At 41.4% G+C, this 20225-nt stretch overlaps 2 pseudogenes; both read right to left on the bottom strand.

Moving 5' to 3' along the window:
• Positions 1-4402: 4402 nt before the first annotated feature.
• LOC147430836 (L-gulonolactone oxidase 3-like) lies at positions 4403-5080 on the bottom strand (annotated as a pseudogene).
• Positions 5081-16229: 11149 nt separating this feature from the next.
• Positions 16230-17167, bottom strand: LOC147430835 (uncharacterized; annotated as a pseudogene).
• Positions 17168-20225: the final 3058 nt, after the last annotated feature.

Here is a 20225-nt window from a genome sequence, read left to right as displayed (position 1 = left end):
TACTGCAAGTATACATGGTTGCAAGTATTATGTCTCTTTCATTGATGACCATACAAGGAAAGTATGGGTCTACTTCATGCGTAACAAAAGTGAAGTGTTTGGTCACTTTCAGGACTTCAAAGTCATGATTGAGAAGGAGACAGATATGCAAATCAAGACATTGAGGTCAGATGGAGGGGGAGAGTACTTCTCTAACGATTTTTCAGATTTTTTGCGAATGCATGGTATACGCAGGCAATTTACATGCAGATATACTCCACAACAGAATGGGGCCGCAGAAAGGAAAAACAGGCACATTGCAGAGGTTGCACGTGCATTGATGAATGAGAAAGAACATGCCTCATCATTTCTGGGCTGAAGCTGTAAATACAACTGTGTACATTATGAACAGGACACCTACAGCTGCGGTGCATGATGTAATGCCCGAGGAAAAGTTTACAGGTACAAAGCCTGATTTGGCACACTTGAAATTGTTTGGCTGCATAGCTTACGTGCATGTACCGGATGAGTTGCATAGGAAATTGGATCCTAAAGCAGAGAAATGTATTGTTGTGGGATATTCCCTTGAACAAAAGGGGTACAGGTGCTACAATCCTACTACACGAGAATGACGAGTGAGCAGAGATGTAGTCTTTGATGAGATGAGTAGCTGGTACAGTAATGCACATGGCACTATTGGGGCTGATGTAAAAGATGATGTGGTTGTACAAAATGTGAGGCCACAGTCATAGGTTTTGAGTGGACCACAAGAGTCCTCTTCTCGTGGCTCTGTTGAGAAGCCATGGAATGGTAGACTACGTACGCAGGTTACTCCATCAGCAGGTACAGGGAATGTATCACGAAAAGGAAAGGAAAAGGTAGATGAACCTCCCTTTATGGATGATGCATCATTAGGGTTTTCACATGTAGACATGGATTCAGATGGTTCTAAACAATGTCTTGATGAGGAATTTGGAATTCCGGCTGTCGGGACACCTGGTGTAAGGAAAGTACAAGAAGATGCTAGAGGGCAAAGGAGTGACCCAGGACCGCGTAGATCTAACAGAGTCAGAAATCCAGTTCAGAAATTGACTTATGATGGGTATCTAGCGCATCACCAAGCCTACATGGCTAAGGTGATACAGGATGTGGAGCCCACATGTTTTGAGGATGCAGTTGGAAATTTACATTGGGATGATGCAATGAATGAAGAGATGGCTGCATTGGAAGCAAACGACACATGGGAGTTGGTGCCATTGCCAAGTGGCAAGAAAGCTATTGGCTGTAAATGGGTGTATAAAACCAAGCATAAGGCTGATGGTAACATTGAGCGTCACATGGCAAGGCTGGCCGCAAAGGGTTATGCACAGACGTATGGCATAGACTATGAGGAGACCTTTGCTCCAATGGCAAAGATGACGACTGTGAGAGCTATCATAGCAGTGGCTGCATCTAGAGGATGGATTATGCATCAAATGGATGTAAAGAATGCCTTCTTGAATGGTGAGTTGCAAGAGGAAGTGTATATGGATCAGCCACCTGGTTATGTCGATCCATGTTACCTAGATTATGTATGCAGACTTCTCAAAGCTTTGTATGGTTTGAAGCAGGGCTCTAGAGCATGGTATGACAGGATTGCCAAGTATCTTGTCAGTATTGGGTTTAGGAGAGCTCATGCTGATCATTCACTCTATGTATGTGAGAGTGATGTGGGGATTGTGGTCATTACCATATATGTAGATGATCTTATTATTGTGGGTGACAATGCTATGGAGATTGACCATGTGAAGGGTCTTCTCAAACAGGAGTTTGAAATGAAAGATTTGGGCGAGTTGCGCTACTTTCTTGGCATTGAGGTGATCAGGACTCCAGAGGGTGTATGGCTGTCACAGAGACAGTATGCTTTGGACATGTTGTCAAAGTATGGTATGGCTGATTGTAAGCCAATTTCTATTCCCTTGGATGTGAATGCAAAGCTGAGTGCAGAGAAGGGTGATGTTGTTGAGGATGTCAAGATGTACAGGAAGATTGTGGGTAGTCTAATCTACTTGACTATAACGAGGCCAGACTTGAGCTACACAGTAGGCTTGGAGAGTCAGTTCATGCAGCTTCCGAGGAAGCCACATTTGTATGGAGTACGACGCACACTTCGGTATGTGCAAGGGACTCTTGACTACGCATTGTTCTTTGCAGAAAATGTGCCATTAGCATTGTATGGGTATACAGATGCAGATTGGGCAGGTAGCATTGTTGATAGGAGATCTACGAGTGGCTTCATGTTCTCTTTTGGGAGTGCTGCTGTTACTTGGAGCAGCAAAAAGCAGCCTACGGTTGCTTTATCGAGCACAGAGGCCGAGTACAGAGGTGCAGCAGTTGCGGCGTGTGAGGTAGCTTGGCTACGCACATTACTTGAGGACTTGGGAGTGCAGGTGGACCATCAGATTGTCATCCATTGTGAAAACCTCAGCAGCATGCAGTTGGCTAGGAACCCAGTGTTCCATGCCAGGACCAAGCACATAGAGGTCCATTACCACTACGTTCGAGAGCGAGTGTTGGCGGGCGACATCGACTTGGTCTACGTCAGCACAGAGGAGTAGAGAGCGGATATCTTTACCAAGGCCCTCGGAGCTGAGAAGCTTCGACATTTCCGGCCTATGCTTGGACTCTGCGACACGCAGAGCTCGAGGGGGAGTGTTGAGATGTCGAGCTCTACATCTTAAGCTGGCATCCACTACGGGTCTTGGCCGCTTACGACATTTACTCACTGGCGCGTTAGGTGACCGACACGGAGGATCTCTGCCAGTGATTCTACAGCTAGACTACACTTATAGTGCCAGCCTAGTACGCTTCTAGCAAGTTCACACTTAGTAACCGCATGTACATATGTGCTACTTTTCAGTTTTAGCACTTAGTCATTTGTACTCTCTTTTCTGTGCGAAGAAGAAGAAGCTTTCCATCTCTGTGTATTTTGTGCTTGTCTTCTCTAGCTCTCTTGCATCCTCATTCTTTACAAAGGTGGCCTCGAAATTTTCAACCCCATTGTTCATGCTGAGGCATTGTGTGCCAAGTTTATGGTCTCAATTGAAAAACAAGACCAAGCCTGAGCTATCATGACTAAGGATATGATAGCACATAAAAAATTTGCTCTAAAGGTGGCCAGTGGAAAGGTGTCGAGGTGCATGAAAAGCTATTAGCCCCAAGGTGGTGGCATCCCGGGAGAAGCAACATGGGTACTGGAATGTGGTGAGTTAACTAGATACTTCCAAAACTCCATCTCTCACTGGTCCCCTTGGCTTTCTAAAGCTGCTAGTGTAATTCTAAATCCTTATTGAAGAGAAATTTCCAGAAGGATAAACAACAAAGGACTCCAACCGTTTATCCACTTTCGGGATGGAAACAACAAGTGTTGGAAATCCTCCAACTAGTTGGCTGCCTAGTTTCAGCTCAATGGCACTGAGAAGCTTCTTATCAACAGAGTTGTTGAAGGCCTGTATAACACTTTGACGCCAATTTGGGAAACCACTTTTGAGTGGAAATCTTGAAAATGGGCCATGAGTAGCCATTTCTTGAAGCCTCATACCAAGGGCATCTACCAAGCATTGATGCACGAGATTGATTGGGTCACCTCTTTGAATAGACAATGAAAGAAAAAATGGTCGGAAGCTTGATGGGTTGAGGTCATGAAGAACATTTGGAATCCACAATAGCCTTATTTTATGAAGGTATTTCTATGTAAGGTGCTATGGGGGGCTTTGCCGATAGGTGTCAACATTCAGGCACGTAGTATCGGGTTTGATAGCTGTAGAGGTGTAGATTGGCTAGCAAAGACCTCACCCACTTTTTCATGGAATGCCCGGCTATTAGAGTCTTGGCATGGAAGGTGTGCAAATGGATACAAAGATCGTGGAGGATAGGGTTTTTCAAGAAGGATCTGTGCCTTGGTGGGAAATAGTTTCAAAGTCCCGCACTTCTAACCTGTACTCAGATTGCCAGCTTTTGTTTCTTTAGTAAGATATGGAAGTCCAGGAAACTTCCGTGTCTTTGATAGCGACCTCTCTGTGGCTAGATTCTTAGAGATTGTACAAGAAAGTAAGGATTTATAGTTGTGATAGGTAAAAGGAAAAACTTGGATGATTGGCTAAGGGCGACTCCCACCATCCATTCGAGCCTTGCTGTGTAAAGGACTGGACTTTTGGTAGTAGGTACTTCTAACTAGGCTCTGATGTAACCACTTGCCCCTCAAGGTTCAACATGATCTTGAGGTTGTTTTTATATTTCTTGGTGTCATTCTAATACAATCACTCATAATTGCGAATTTTGAAAAAACAAAAAAATCACTTCAAAGCTAAAAGCTATTAATATGGAATGTTACCCAAAAGACATACCAAAATAATATTTTGTGTTGTGAATGGTTAACTTGTTGTCATGGCAATACTCCCAAAACTCCCAATGGCACTTTAGCAGCATCAAGCTCTTCATCTACCTCTATAAGATTAAGAATCTTGGCATTGCCCTATGATTCTATCATAGGCACAACCAGTCTCAAGCCAATGCCATAATCATGGACCACTCCACCTCTTCCTTTGAAGGATCTTCCATGAGTCCCCATGCTAATTAAGTCAGCAATGCTCACACCCTTCCATAATAGAACAATACAAAGAGAAAGCCCATATGAGGCAACACCATGAAGGGACTATTGTAAGTGACCACTCTACTGTCAAGGGAATCGATCATTTGCTTCTTGTCGGAAATCAACTAATGGCTATAGTCCCTAGTACTGATAAGAAGCCCTCGGCTTCCATCAAGGCATGTGTGTTTGGGAGAATTGACAGTAAGCTTCGAGATGACCTTGATCTTTTGCTTCATCCTTGCCATCTCCTCACAACAATCACTATTTTGGAGGTATGATAAACAATTTGACATGTTGTGCAAGGGAAATATTGGGCCATTTGTCGTAGGTGTTGTAGGCTTTTCAAGAGAGGGATTCACAAAGTATAGAGTCAAGAAGAGGGCGAGCCTGGGCGACATTGCATTGCAAAATGAGAATAATGTTTGTGAAGACGATAACACAAACTATGTTGAGAAGTAGCCAACACTCCATGTCTGAAGCTCTACCCTGCTCATTCGCCACATTACCTAAAGTGAACTCTTTGTGTGTGTGTGTGTGTGTGTAATAAAATCTAATATCTAACCAACCCAAATGATTTTCTCATATTAAACTGATCATTTAATGTGGGAGAATAAACGGGAACAAGGGTTAGAATGTAGACATGTGCTTATGGATCTATCTCAGCAAGGGGCCAAGGTTAAAGGGGTCCAAAGGAGAGATGGTATCTCAAAGAGCAAGGCTAGATAATGGAGCTTAAAGACCTTTGGGTTAGCTTCATTAAAGACCTCCAAATATTAGTGTTAAAAGTCCTTAGACCTTAGGCAAGCTAGGGCTATGTTTGAGGTGGGAACCCGGCCCAAGCTTGAGGTGCTTGTCGTGCTTGCTGACTAAGGTGCTCCAGGTGCTTGTCGTTCTTTATGAGTAAGGTGCTCCATGACTAAGATGCTTGAGGTGTTCCCAAAGTCAACCACAATCCCTACTCATGGGGGGGGCAAGCCCTAATTGTAGGGGCAAGAGAGAGAACACACACACCCTCACACAAGGAAAGCCTAGTCTAAAGAAGCAACAAGGACACATGTCAAGTTCCTCTCCATGTTGCCTTCATAAGGTGCCTAAAACCTATTGGTTTGCCTCTAAAGGTGTGCAATAATCTTTTAGCTAATTAAATTAATTGTGTATCCATTTATCAAGTCCTCTATCTCAAAGGGTAAAGGGGGACACTTGTCCCAAGGCTAGCATGGTTGCAAGATACAAATAAGTTTCTTAGAAATTGCTGGAATACATATAGAACCTTTATCAAATGTGCATGCAAAAAACTTGACCCTAATTCTAATTGTAATGCTTCTATACTATGGGTTGACCATTTATTATGGTATGTGTTTCAAAATTTACCAAAGTTTTTTCCCTTCACATCTGGACTTGCACAAGTATATGCATTTATAGCATGGGTGGCTACTTTACCTCTGGAAGTACGACATGCTATTCTAGTCTACTATCATTTTCATGAACATATGGTGGAGGCTGCTCGCAGGCTAGTCTTATACTCTCCAGGAAAACCTCTACTACCCAGAATTGCCGACACACCCATAGCCAATACCATCAAAAATATCCTCAGACCGCTGAAAGGCAAAGAACCCATGAAGAAGATTCTACATACACCAGGTAGTTCATCTTCTACTGCACATAAGAAACCTTGACAATTCTGAGGTGCTGAAGATATTGGGGATACATCAAAAACTTTGGAGTTCTTCAACGAGGAACAGGTTCAAACTATCCTTACTAAAGCTAACTCACTTAAACAAATGACTAGAAACTATAAGTCAAAAGGAAGATTCATACATATATTTTTTTGTGATAAATTTATGGATTTTATAGAACCTTCTACAAGATGTCTTGAATTTTATTGGCATACCTAGAACTTTAATGTCATAATAATCAATATCTAATTCTCCTAAATGATTTTCTCATATTAAACTGATCATTTAATGTGGGGAAGTGCCAAGGGAGAAAAAGTTAGAATATTGGTTAAGTTAGCAGACCGGCCACAGTAGGGATCCAAAGGAGGGAAAATAGGGATCCAAAGGGGGGGCCATCTGCAAAAGAGCCATGTGAAACAATGGGATAAAAAGACCCTAAGGTTCAGCCCATTAAGACTTCCAAAATGCTAAGGTTCCAAAATTCAAAGGTTGTGTCCAAAGGTCAACCTTAGGGAAAATTGGATGCTTAGTGTGTGCCCAAAAAGTCTTTCTACATCCCTACATGGGAGGGGGCGAGCCCCAAAGCTAGGGGATGAGAGAGAAAGCCACACACACACACACAGGCTCCCTTTACACAAAGGGAATGAGGGACACATGTCAGCTCCCTAGGCCAGATGCCCACAAGGTGTGCCCAATTCCTATTGGAAGACCCTTGAAGTGGACCAATGAGAATTAGGCTAGAGTAAATCTAGTTTAATTAATTTAAAAACATTTAATAAAAGAAACCAATAAGAATTAAGTGTCCTAGAAGACTATTGGGCAGTCTCCCAAGGGGTCCAATGAGCATTCAGGAGCCCTATGGCTTGCCTGATTCCTATTGGCCAGGAGGCAAAGGGGTCCAATGAGAGTTTAGTTTAATTATTTAATTACCTAAAGCTCTCACAAAAGGGGAAAGGGGGACACATGTCAGAAGGCTATCACTTATGCTGCTTAATCCCTATTGGCTTGACCTGGGGAGGTCCAATGAGGCAAAAGCCAGATTAATTTAGCAGCTAGGGCTCGCCCAAGAGAGGGGGGGGGCTGATTTTTGCTTGGCATTGACACACACACTCTCACACTTGACCATGTGTGAAGGGAAAATACTCTATCTCCTCCCAAGCTTTAATGGAGAGCTCATCACCTACTCAAAGCTTGTGAGATAGAAGCCTACATCAACACTCTTTTGGCATGTGGATGCAAATCCAACCAAGAGCCAAGCTTCAATGCATGCTCATCTTCTCTACCAAGCTAATTACTAAGCTAAGCTATGCTAATATGAGTGATTATGTGAGGAGATGTACTTCTTTCTCGTAAGATACTTCTTTTTCCTCTCAATCTACTCTCATACCCTGCTAGCTCTCACCATCTTCGAAGGTGTGTGAGGTCTTGGGTCTGAGAACGGGGATAATTCAAGTTGTGTTTGATTAAGTGTTTTGCTTGGTGTATGAAGCTTCCATCTTCATTGCACTAGCTAGTCTTGAAGGAACACAAAGAATTGTATTGTACAATGTCTCTCTTGATGGGAGAAACCATAATACAAAGCCTTTTGGAGGGGGGACCGGCTCCATGCAAATCCGGTCCTCAACTGTTGTCAATAGCTTAATTGCTCTCTCTTTTGAAAGTATTGTCGATGCTATCTAACTAGGTGTTATGCTTTTTGTTGCTCTCTCCACCCAAGCACTCTTGTAATTCTCATTAGGAATCAACTCTAATGAAATGCCCACTATGTTCATGCTAAATTCCGCTACACAAAAGATTTTAGGCCATTAAATGTTACATTGGTATCAGAGCTCAAGGTTTCTCTTTTCTTGCTCAAGAAGGGAGGTCCTCAAGCTAGCTACAAATGGTTGGTATTATTAATTGCCTGTGAGTAAGTAGAATAGGGATTTTTCAGCCTTGCAGTGCGCCTGCCTTTGTGCAGCTAACGGGGCATCACCGTCGAGAGCTATGGTCTTAATAGTGGAGTCCTACGGGGCTTGCCTACGGCTTAACCACTATTGAGCTATTAGAAGCTTGACAGGAGCCGGTGCTGTTTTGGTGTCGAAAGACCCTCTCTTCTATTCCTTGCAATTAATGGTATTCGAGCCGCGGGTACAGTAGCTTGAGTGCTTTTTCTAAAGGGGTAAAGAGGAGTAGCAACTAGGGCTTGAAGTGCCAAAGTACACCTAAAAAGTTTACACCTAAAAGTTGTTAGAATGGCTGACAATAGTAAAGAGAGTGAAATTAATGTTGATAACTTTGATTTTGCTCATGAGCAAGCTACTAATGATGCTTCAATGCTTGTTAACTATCTTGTTTCTAGGCTTCAACAAGCCATGGGCAATCCATCTCTCCAAAGTGAAGTGCAACGGCAGCTCCGTGCTCACGGGATTCTCCAAGCTCATCACCATGACGAGAGAACACCTAGGAAGCCTCCTTGTGAAACTACCAAAAGAGGTCTCTCTCCGATTCGGGAAGAAGAAGAGAATCCATATGAAGGGCTCAAGAACTTACTTCTTGATGATGCATCTCCTTTCCAAAGGAGAACTCAAGAGCCTCCACCGAAGGAACGAGAAAGAAGCGAGTCTCCCGCCACCTCGGTGGAGATGGCTCCACGAAGACGGCGGGCTAAACGCTCTCCATCACCACCAAAGCGGAGAAGACCATCACACTCTTCTCCACGCCATAATTCAAAGAGGGATGATAAAAAGCAAGAGAAGAAAAAGGCGAGAAAGAGGACACCCTCTTCTCCATCTTCTTCATCCTCTTCCTCTTATGAAAGCTATGGTGAAGACGACAAAGATCAAGACAAGAAAAAGGCGAGAAAGAGGTCACCCTCTTCTCCACCTTCTTCCAATTCTTCATCTTCTGAAGAAAGTGATGGTGCAACTTTTGAACCATCAAAAAGAAGAGGCCATAGGAAATCCTATGCCGCATGGAAGAGGTCGTCCAAGCTGAAGAAATTCAAAGAGGGAGGGAAGAGCATCTCTTTCCTTACCTATGATGGCACCTTCGGTGCTACAGACAAAGTTTTGGCCTTTATCCAGCAATTCGATGCGGCGTTTGGAGATGAGGGCTTCACGGAGTCCTCTAAGCTACGCCATGTAGCTATGCACTTTCAAAAGTCCGCCAGACAATGGTGGTCTAGCCTACGAGCCAATGGTGAAGCTCCACGAACATGGAAGGCTTTAAGAGCTTCCATTATGAAGCAGTTTTTGGCCACCGATGCCAAAGACAAAGTACTCACCGAATGGCGAAGCTTAAAGCTCTCTCCCAATGAATCCATCCACAAATATGTAGACAAGTTTTGGGACCTACAACTCAAGGCCACTGTCTTCAAAAAGTTGGATTTTGGAGAGCAAAAGCAACAATTTTGTGCGGGCTTAACCAAAGAAATGGCGGAGTATGTCAACTCCCAAAGGCCACGTACCATATCGGCGGTAATACACCATACTATGGTGGCCTCGCGAATCAATTTCCAAACGGGGGGTAAAAGAAATAATAAGCCCCCGGAAAACAAGGGTTCCAATGAGCCTAAGGGGAAGGACAATGTCCAAAAGTCTCCTAAGGGCAATTCCAACAAAGCTAAAGAGAAGGGAGTTTACAAAGGAAAGAATAAACTCTCTCCTGAAGAGCTTGAGCGTTATCGTAAAGATAACCGGTGTTTCAAGTGCGGCGAACAAGGGCATGCGTACCGCGCTTGTCCCCAAAAGAACAACCGCCAAGATCCTCCTAGACCTTCTTTGGTTGAAATCCAAGAGGAGGAGATTCACCAAACTCACCACAAAGGATCTCCTCTATGCCATGCTTGGGGAAAGGTAAGAGAACATGATGCTTTTATTCTCTTTGACCCTGGTTCTACTCACAATTTCATATCTATGGAGTTAACCACCAAGCTAGGCATACAATCCTACGAGATGGGAGATATCCTACCCGCAGACAGTGCCTTCAAGGGGCAAGAAGCTTCAGTCACTCCCTTAATCGGGAAATTGAGGCTTCATGTCCAAGGCTATGTGGACAAAGAGGACTTCTTTATCTCTCCTCTCAAGCATGAGGATGTAATCCTAGGGGCACCATGGTTTGACCGTCTGGCTGCCCATGTTAAATTTCCTGAAAGGAGAATCTCCTTTAAGTTCAGGGAAAAGGACATGTATATAGATGCTAGGGAGATGGGTAACACCATCCCCATTGTACATACACCAGCTTTCAACAAGTCAATAAAGAGCTCTATTTCCGTGTACATGATTTTTGTTAAAGATTCTCAAAATGAACCTAATGCTTTAGCAAAAGAAAATAAAAGCAACCAAAAGGAATTAGAGTTATCCAATTTTCTCAAGGGGTTTCAAGATGTCTTTATTGACGACATCCCTTGTGAGCTACCTCCTAAACAAGGTAATGACGACCATGCAATTGAACTTCTTCCAGGAAGTTCACCGCCTAACAAACCTCCTTATAGAGTTTCTCAAGCTCAACAAGAGGAGATTATGCGGCAAGTGCATGAGTTAATTGAGAAGGGCATGGTTAGGCCTAGCTCATCTCCATTTTGCTCACCTGTGCTATTAGTGCAAAAGAAAGACGGCACATATCGTATGTGTGTCGACTATAGAGCACTAAATAGGATCACTATCAAGAATAGGTTTCCCGTTCCACAGGTAGAAGACCTATTTGAAAGCTACAAGGATCGACCTACTTCAGTAGGATTGACCTAAAAAGTGGCTATCATCAAATAAGGATAATTGATCAAGACATTGTAAAGACCGCATTTCGTACTACATTTGGTCTTTACGAATACATTGTCATGCCTTTTGGCTTGACTAATGCACCAGCCACATTTAACCGCTTGATGGAGAAGCTGTTCAGACCTCATCGAACCTTCACTGGAGTGTTCTTTGATGATATTATCATCTACTCTAACTCATTGGAGGAACACAAGCAACACCTCCAGGTAATATTTCAAGTATTAAGAAAGAATAAACTTTATGTTAATCGAAAGAAAAGTGAATTTTTCTTGCAAGAGATTCAATATTTAGGTCACATTATCTCTCAAGATGGAATCCAAATGGATCCATCCAAGTTAGAGGTAATAAAAGGATGGCCTAAACCAAGGAATCTTCATGAACTAAGAAGCTTTATAGGTATGTGTGCATACTATAGACGCTTCATAGAAAAGTTCTCACAAATTGCGGGACCATTACATGACCTAACAAAGAAAAATGTTAGGTATACGTGGTCTGCTAAGGAGAACAATGCTTTCGAAAAGCTTAAAGAAAAGCTTATCTCTCAACCATTTAGTATTTTCTCAATCCCTTTTGTGACTGTTCATGTATGATTTTGAATAGGTTTGCTAAATTTTGAAAAAATATTGAACCCTTCGGAATGCATGTTACTGACAATAGCATTGGCAGGCATGCCATGCAAAGGACTTTTTTAAGGAAAGGACTTAACCATATTCCTATGGTCCCTGTAGACCCTATTAAAGTGGCAAAAAAATTGATTATTGGTTGGTAAAAAATATGTAATATTTTGGGTATAGATGATTCTGTTGTACACCACAATATTATTTCTATAAAAATTGATGAAACATTTGAAAACAAATTCCCATCACATAGGGTCAATCCGTTATCCTGGTTTAAGGACCCAGATCTGAGGAATAGAATCGAGTTCCTACTAGAACACCTATTTGTTTGTGGCTTGGATAAATCTTCCCAGACACCCATTTTTATTTGTAAAAAGCTAGTACGCTTAGCAACTTACAAAAGACTTTCATCTAGTGAATTTCAGTTTTCTCATAGAAATGAATGTGAAATCATCGAGGATGTTCTGCAATTCTCTTCGATGAATGAAATATTACTACCCTCTAAGCTTAGTCTTCCTTATCTCATGGGTAATTACAAGATTCACAAGGAGGAATTTAGATGGATAACTAATGCCCATGACTGTATTTTTTTCCCTTTAACTAACATTATGGCATCTATTCTCAAAGCGGTAAACATTGGCCTTTGTGAATCCTATGAAGGCTTACATACAAAATTAAAAACCTTCTCTAGAGTTAATACTAATGTTACTGGATTATCCATAATCAATATGATTTTTTGATAATCATTCCAGATAAAATACTCTCATCTTATACATTTGATATAAAAGCTTGCTATGAGGCAACATCACACGATGGCAATAATGGATGGTTGACACACTTGAACATATTATTAAACTACTTCGCGGAATGGGTTATAAAGGGTCTAGAAAATCTCATAAAAATAATGTTCTCACAAAAACATAAAGAGATTACATGGTCATTTGAATTCTTCATCACTTTGAACCATTTTTAATTAGATAATTGTGTATCTAAATTAGGAGATTACATTTTTTATCAAAAACAAGGAATGCCAGTGGGATATGCATGTGGGCCTCTTTATGGTGTAATCTCTATCTAGCATGGTTTGAATTGGATTATATCAGAAAGTTATCAAGACTTTAGAAAAATGACATGTTACATGCATTTCTATACTCATGGAGATACATGGATGATCTTCTCACCATAGTAGACCTCTTTCAGATGAGGACCCCTTTTCTATTTACCCACTTGATATTATCAATATCAAGCCCACTTTTGACAACCACATCACTTCATACTTAAGTACCACTATCAAGGCGATTCGTCCCATTATTGGGGAGTTTGAAACATTCACATACTGGAAAAAAGATGTATTACTAGGTGACGATGTGAACTTTATTCATGCACATAGTAACAGACCAAAACGGCTGGCCGAAAAGGTTTGTGTATCATAAGTGCTTCCTATCATTTACAATGCATTGAAAACATCGTTGGCATTTATTGATCTATCACGTCTTATATTAACATGTTTGAAAAAAATAGTTTTTGTCCAAATAGAATCATTCGACATATTGTACATTTTCTAAAAAATAATCAATTTTCCAAAATTAGAATTGATATATCACTACTTATTAAGATTTTGGTGGGGGATAGGTCCACTTGGTGGCCTATCTTTCACCAAGTGGACCTTTCCTCTAGGATGGGGGAGGACCACACACACACACACACACACACACACACACACACACACACACACACACACACACACACACACACACACACACACACACACACACACACACACACACACACACACACACACACACACACACACACACACACACTCGTTATATTAGTTGGTCCTGATTGTTTATCAGAAGAACAAACCCTTACATAGTTATAGTAGATATCCTAACCCTAGTATTCAAACAAACACACACACACACACACACACACACACACACACACACACACACACACACACACACACACACACACACACACACACACACACACACACACACACACTTATAGCACTGGTGGATGTCAAATGGTTATAGGAAAAAAAACTTCTTTTACACACAATAATGTACAGGGTTTGACCTTTTAAGCCAGTAACAAATAATAATAAGCAATTATTGTCCGAATATTGTATATCATAAGAAAGTATAACTCTAACATGATTAATTAATTGCAGATACAAGCAAAAATTACTTTAGGAAGTACGGGGTCCACTGGGAATGCTCTAAGCAATGTATGTGTTATGGAATTGATATCTTATTATTTATTGCAGCTGCTGTGACAGGTGGAAAAGTCTTGACCGAGCTAGGGTATTGCAAAAGGATATCATATTTTATGTACATTTTATTATTCAAGTGCTCTTTATGAGCTTTGGCCATTTATGACTGGCCAGCCAGTTTGTAACCAATTTGACCATTCAAGAAATCTATAAAACAAATACGTGCAAGAGGGAAATGGTCACTCTTGCACGGGGGGAGATTGCACCCAGTGTCTGCGTTATTCTTCTCCTCTCCTCTCTTCCCTCTCTCGCCGTGCCGGCGTAGCACTCCGCTCTAGGAGGTGCGCCTGCACGTAAGCTGTCTCGCTCTTGCTCTCTCTCTCTCTCTCTCTCTCTCTCTCTCTCTCTCTCTCTCTCTCTCTCTCTCTCTCTCTCTCTCTGTTCGCTTATGGATTTGATTATATGCTACAAGACTAGTCAGGTATGCGGATCTATCGGTTTTATGGTTGCAACGTGTCATTTTGCTATTTTACAGGGAACTCCATGCCTCCGGCTGTAGCAGTGGTATCAGAGAATAGGCTACGCTCCAAGATTAAGGATTTTGACAAGCATCAGCTAAGTATTTTGTTCTGTCATGCTTGTTAATGTTTTTAGTTGATTCAGCTTGCAGTAACTCCACGCCTCCGGCTGTAGCAGTGGTATCAGAGAATAGGCTACGCTCCAAGATTAATGATTTTGACAAGCATCAGCTAAGTTTTTTGTTCTGTCATGCTTGTTAATGTTTTTAGTTGATTCAGCTTGCATAACAGTTAGTCACCTTTGAAATTAAAGAGAAATTCTTATTTATTGTTATGATATAGTAATTACTAGTGAAATTATGATAATTAAACATCATAATTGAACAGATTAAACTTAATGAAAATACTCAATAATAAGAAAGGATTAGCATACGGCCTTAGATAGGATATTATGGGAAAAAAAAGCAAGAGAAAATGTATTTAGCCATGATGACACTTTGTAAATAGCGAGTATAATCAAATTTTGTCACATAGAACGACCAGAAAAAAAGAAGAAGTAGTAGCAACATATTTTATGGCGGATTGTTGTAGGAATATACCCAAGTGAACGTGGTGATTATCCGAGTGAAGAAGTAAACGGGAGGAGAACAGGAACTCGATTGCCTAATCAACCATCTCTCCGCTTAGTGGGAACGACCATCAAATTAGTTTTGTGAGAAAGCCATACTATTGTTTTCTTTTAATTAACGAACACAGTTGAAACATAAAACCACAGCAGGTGGCGCAAGCAGGCAAGGACCATTACTGATGGATGTGCACTTGGTATATAGGTGCCATCCACAACTCCCCAATTGTCTCAAACCCCCCCCCCGGCCGGCATGCAGAGTTCGACACTCTCTCTCGCTCTTTCTCTTTCTCTCGTAGTTTCCAGCTGGCCCCTCTTGATGCCATGCATCAATTGAAATTCCCAATCCCCCTCTCTTTCTCTGGTCCACTGTCAACCATATTCTCTCTCTCTCTCTCTCTCTCTCTCTCTCTCTCTCTCTCTCTCTCTCTCTCTCTCGGTTCAACCACACAATTCCATGAAGCAGCCTCACCAGACTCCTGTGCCACCAGCACTCGACTGCCAACCAATCATGCTCTCTCTCTCTCTCTCTCTCTCTCTCTCTCTCTCTCTCTCTCTCCCCCCTCATTTTGTTGTTGGTTCCAGCACCCCATCTGATCTCACTCTATCTCTAATTCCTCTCCTCCCACTCATTCTAGCCGCCATGCAACCCTCTTGCAGTTTCCAGTTGCGCAATATCTCCTTTTTCTCTCCCTCTCTCATCAAACTGCAGCCCAACCACTTGAATACATGAGGTCTTGCAACCATTACCACACGACTTTACGTCGGCTGTCCTCATCCTCACAGAACACCAACCGCCATGCAACTCACCAACACTCCCCAACCGTGACAAAAAATTTCCTTAGTTTGCATGCCTTTGCTCCTCCGGATCAGACCCTTAGTCAGACACCTTAGATCAACGCGGCCATTCATTAACACATGCTTGCGTCTGGCTGTGTTGAATGACTGCATGCATAGTATCAAGACCGTCACCCCAAGGCTGCACGCGCCATCTTCCACTCCTCATGAGGCTGGCACTAAACCCCAGCTCCAGCCCACACACTCTAGTAAACTTTGCGGCGTAGTTTTGTTTTAAACTACTCACGACCACACCAGCTGCATGTCATGGTCTCTCTCTCTCTCTCTCTCTCTCTCTCTCTCTCTCTCTCTCTCTCTCTCTTCTCCCATGCACACTCCTTTATCTCATCACCACCATGCCTTGTCTATCTCTCATCTCTCCCTTTTCGATACCTTCAGAGCATGGTATGCCATCTGCTCCTTCACAAAGTCCTCCGCTGCACCATCGTGATACAAGTTGAAGGTTTTGATAGCAAGTGGCACTCCAATGGCAGCCGTATCTTCAAGAACAATACTGTATCTTCTCACCGTGAAACGACCTGTAAGACCAATATCTTTCATGCTATATGCAGGCAGCTTGTGGAAACTTTCAGACGTGAGGACATCAAGACGTGAAGACGTGGAAATTCGATACTTCAAGATGGTAGCCTGGTAGGAGATATGTTTTCCATCCGTGCACACTGCCTCTTGTTTTTTTCTTGAAGAACTAGTAGCCCCATATGTTCTTGCTCTTTTTTTGCACAGACACTCACACTATTTGCACGGTTTGTGGTTGAAGTCACTTCAATAACCGGAGGATACACAGATGATCTGGCACCTATGACCTCCCAAGACAGTTTTTTTGTCACCTCGATGATTGTAGGCTTCTACCAAGACATACAAGAGTGCAGCAAGAGGAGTGGATCCAATTTTAACCACAGGAGAATATTCCAAGGTCTTCATAGTAGCATTTGTAGCTCTTTAAAAAAATAAAATAAAATAATAATAAAATAATAATAAAATAATAATAATATATATATATATATATAAGGATTGTAATTGCTCACAAAGCCATACTTTGTCTCATCTAAAACCATATCACCAAACATCTGTTGAATAGTGTCTGTGATCTTTTGACCTTCTTGGGGTTATTGAGGGCATTCTCAAGTTCCCCATTGTCCTCCATGTGAAATTGCCAGTTGCCCTTTTTCCTTCACCGTTCCCAAACACACGCACAGACATACGGGTCTATCACATACCTCCTGCGCAACAAAGGTATCTAAAAGCACGATGTCTGTGCAACTGTATTTTCTTCTGCTTCGTGCACCCATAAACTTAAAGAAATGATCAAAAGATCAGCTAGCGAATCTACAGTGATAAATAAATCGTCCAATGCATGACGAATGTCTATCCCGTCAGATGCAGGCCAAAGCGATGCAAAGCGCTCCAGTGGAGGAAAATATGATAGTTGTTTATCATCCAAGGAAGCCGTCAATGCCCTAGCGCCTTCCCAAAATCCAAGCCATCTCTCGAACGAAGACACCATTTGGGGAGAGACGGCCTGAATGCACGAGCATGAAAGCCATTGGGAGACTCGAGGACATATTTCCTTTTTGACTCAAATGTAATTTTGGCATTTGAAGGTGTTGAATGTAACATTCTATTTCATTTCATTTCTCGCTCTTTCCCCCTCGTCTGCTACATCTGACACCTCCACAACAGAGCCCCCCCCCTCATAATTACATTGATGATATGTCCCATCGATGATTACAATGTGACTAGATATTGACGAATGGTACAAATTTGCGGTGGGTAACAACACTAATTAAGGCAGAGAGTATTTGGAACACAACTACGAAATGATATGCTGGAGACGACTACAATCACGCTTCATAAAGTGATCATAAGACTTAGGTTTATATAACTCTAATATCGTCAATGAATTCCATCACACTATTTTTATGGCTTGATTTGCATGATCTTTCTTCGGTACGTAGCACAATATTTTTTTAAATCCTTTGCACTACCTAGCAATGTTGTTAGGATTTTATTTTCACTTGATTAATGTTTTAATTAGCACAAGCTGGTACAAAATGTTCTATGCTCATACTCCTACTGCCAGCTTGCTCAGTGACCACTTTTTGCAACTTCATCTAATTCCGGCTAGGCTATATTGCATGCTCTTTCTACAATTCCTTGTATCGATCAACGTTCAATGTCATGCACTCTTAATTGGTGACTAACAATTGGTTGCACTTTTAAAAATTTGAAGATTTTCTAGGTTTCCTCCTCTTCAAATGGCACATTGTTATATTTTACTAGTTGCTGTACAATAGCACTGCTCAACACTATTACCTTTATTTGGTTTACCACAATTTTAAGGAAATTAAAGTATCTGTCTTACTTGACCTTAATCAAATGATTTTTATCATGATCTTCATTTGTTTTTATTACATTTCTTTAACTCATTTACGGATTCTTTTTATAATTTTTTTAAAAAAACTATGCAGACCATAATGCAAGGACGTTAGATAAGTAATCTCTTTACTTTATTTTGCAAACTTATTTTTACACCTTTCGTACTAATCTCCTAACCATATTTTATCCGATTTTATGATACCCTCTTACACTACTAAGGTCATGCCCTCTAATTGTATTGAAAGAAATTTTTGTTGAGATGATTTGTCAGTAAGCTATGTAGCTACTCATGTGAGCTAAGGTGCTCTGGGATAGTGCACAACCATTTGTAAGTCCTTTGATGATATACTGCACTGTGATATCGACAATGTAGTAAATATTTTTTTTTCTCCTTTATGTCTTGTCTAGTCCATTGGTCACAAGCACACAGATTCGCCGGTTTAGGCAGTGTGCAAATGCTCATCCTAGTGCAGATTCGCCGATGTAGGCAGCACATTGATAAATTGTAGATTCATGATTTTTAAACTTATACCAAATGCAGATTCGCCGATTTAGGCAGCACATCTTATTGGTGTAGATTCGCCGATTTAGGCAACACCGATCCCAAAATCATGCTGCAGTGTGGCTGGCCACCATTGTAACTGGTATGATTTTGTTACCCGCGTATAGGAAATGCAAGATATTTTGGATTTGGATTTGGACATGGGATTTGGAATTGGTATATGATAATTTTTTGCCGCGACAGTATTTATGGAGTTGGACTTGAGATTGATAAGATCAATGGATTATTGAATGATGATTCCCGGGGGATTCACCATGGAAAACTTACCGCACCACGTAAGTACAGGGGAGGGTTTTTTTTTACAAGTTACATAAGCATATAAGTTAGGGGCAGGCCCCCAATAATTTATCTCCCAAGCTTAAAAATAAAGAAGGGGGTATCATATATATGGGGTGGGGTGGAAGAGGGGGGAGGGGAGAAGTGAGAAAAGGAAAAATTGAGAGGACTTTTTTGTGTTGCAAAATCATGGCTTCCCAAAAGACTCTGCCCTCAAACTTGTGAGCCAATAGATACATGCAAGAACTAACATTGATTTGTATCAATTGCTTGTTTTGTGATTATAATTCATTTGTTGAGGGATGAAAGCTATAAAGAGTTTGCATAGATGCAAATTTACACGGAGAACCTAGCACAACTTTATAACCATGTTTTTTGAGTAATTTGGATGGGTCAAAATTGGATCAACACAAGTGGTTTCTTAGTAGGTTGCTAGTCACTATGCTACACGCTCTTTGAATAGTTTTACTCAGTTAGATCATGTGAGACCTGAGTTTTATATGTAAGATAGTTTTCTGCATTGATTGTCGTATAAGCGTAGAAAGGGGGGTCATATTCCCTAATATGAGTCATATATAGGGGTTTTATCAAAGTTGTCCGCTCGTAGGTGGCATCCCATTTTGTATATAGAGTGAATCCCCCGGGATGATGAGTGTGACCAATGATATCCCGATTCATCAGGATATGACATATACTGCTTATTCTAGTGGTATGGGACACTAGAATAGGTAGTATGTGGATGACGGCAGGCATAAGAAATGTTGTCTAATTGTATGGATTTTTCTTTTACTATTTGCTACAGATTTCTAATCATTGTTTTTGACAAGTACTGTTTGCAGATTTGTATCTTCACAACTGAGGACAGTTGCTTTCCAACGGAGAGGTATGTTATGGAATTGATATCTTATTATTTATTGCAGCTCTGATAGGTGGAAAAGGCTTGACCGAGCTAGGCTATTGCAAAAGGATATCATATTTTATGTACATTTTATTATTCATGTGCTCTTTATGAGGTTTGGCCATTTATGACCGGCCGACCAGTTTGTAACCAATTTGACCATTCAAGAAATCTATAAAACAAATCCGTGCAAGAGGGAAATGGTCACTCTTGCACGGGGGGAGATTGCACCCAG

This window comes from Adiantum capillus-veneris, chromosome 21 (assembly GCF_014529385.1).
Source record: "Adiantum capillus-veneris isolate H3 chromosome 21, ASM1452938v2, whole genome shotgun sequence".
Lineage (NCBI taxonomy): Eukaryota > Viridiplantae > Streptophyta > Polypodiopsida > Polypodiales > Pteridaceae > Adiantum > Adiantum capillus-veneris.
This window is presented reverse-complemented; position numbering and strand designations above follow the sequence as displayed.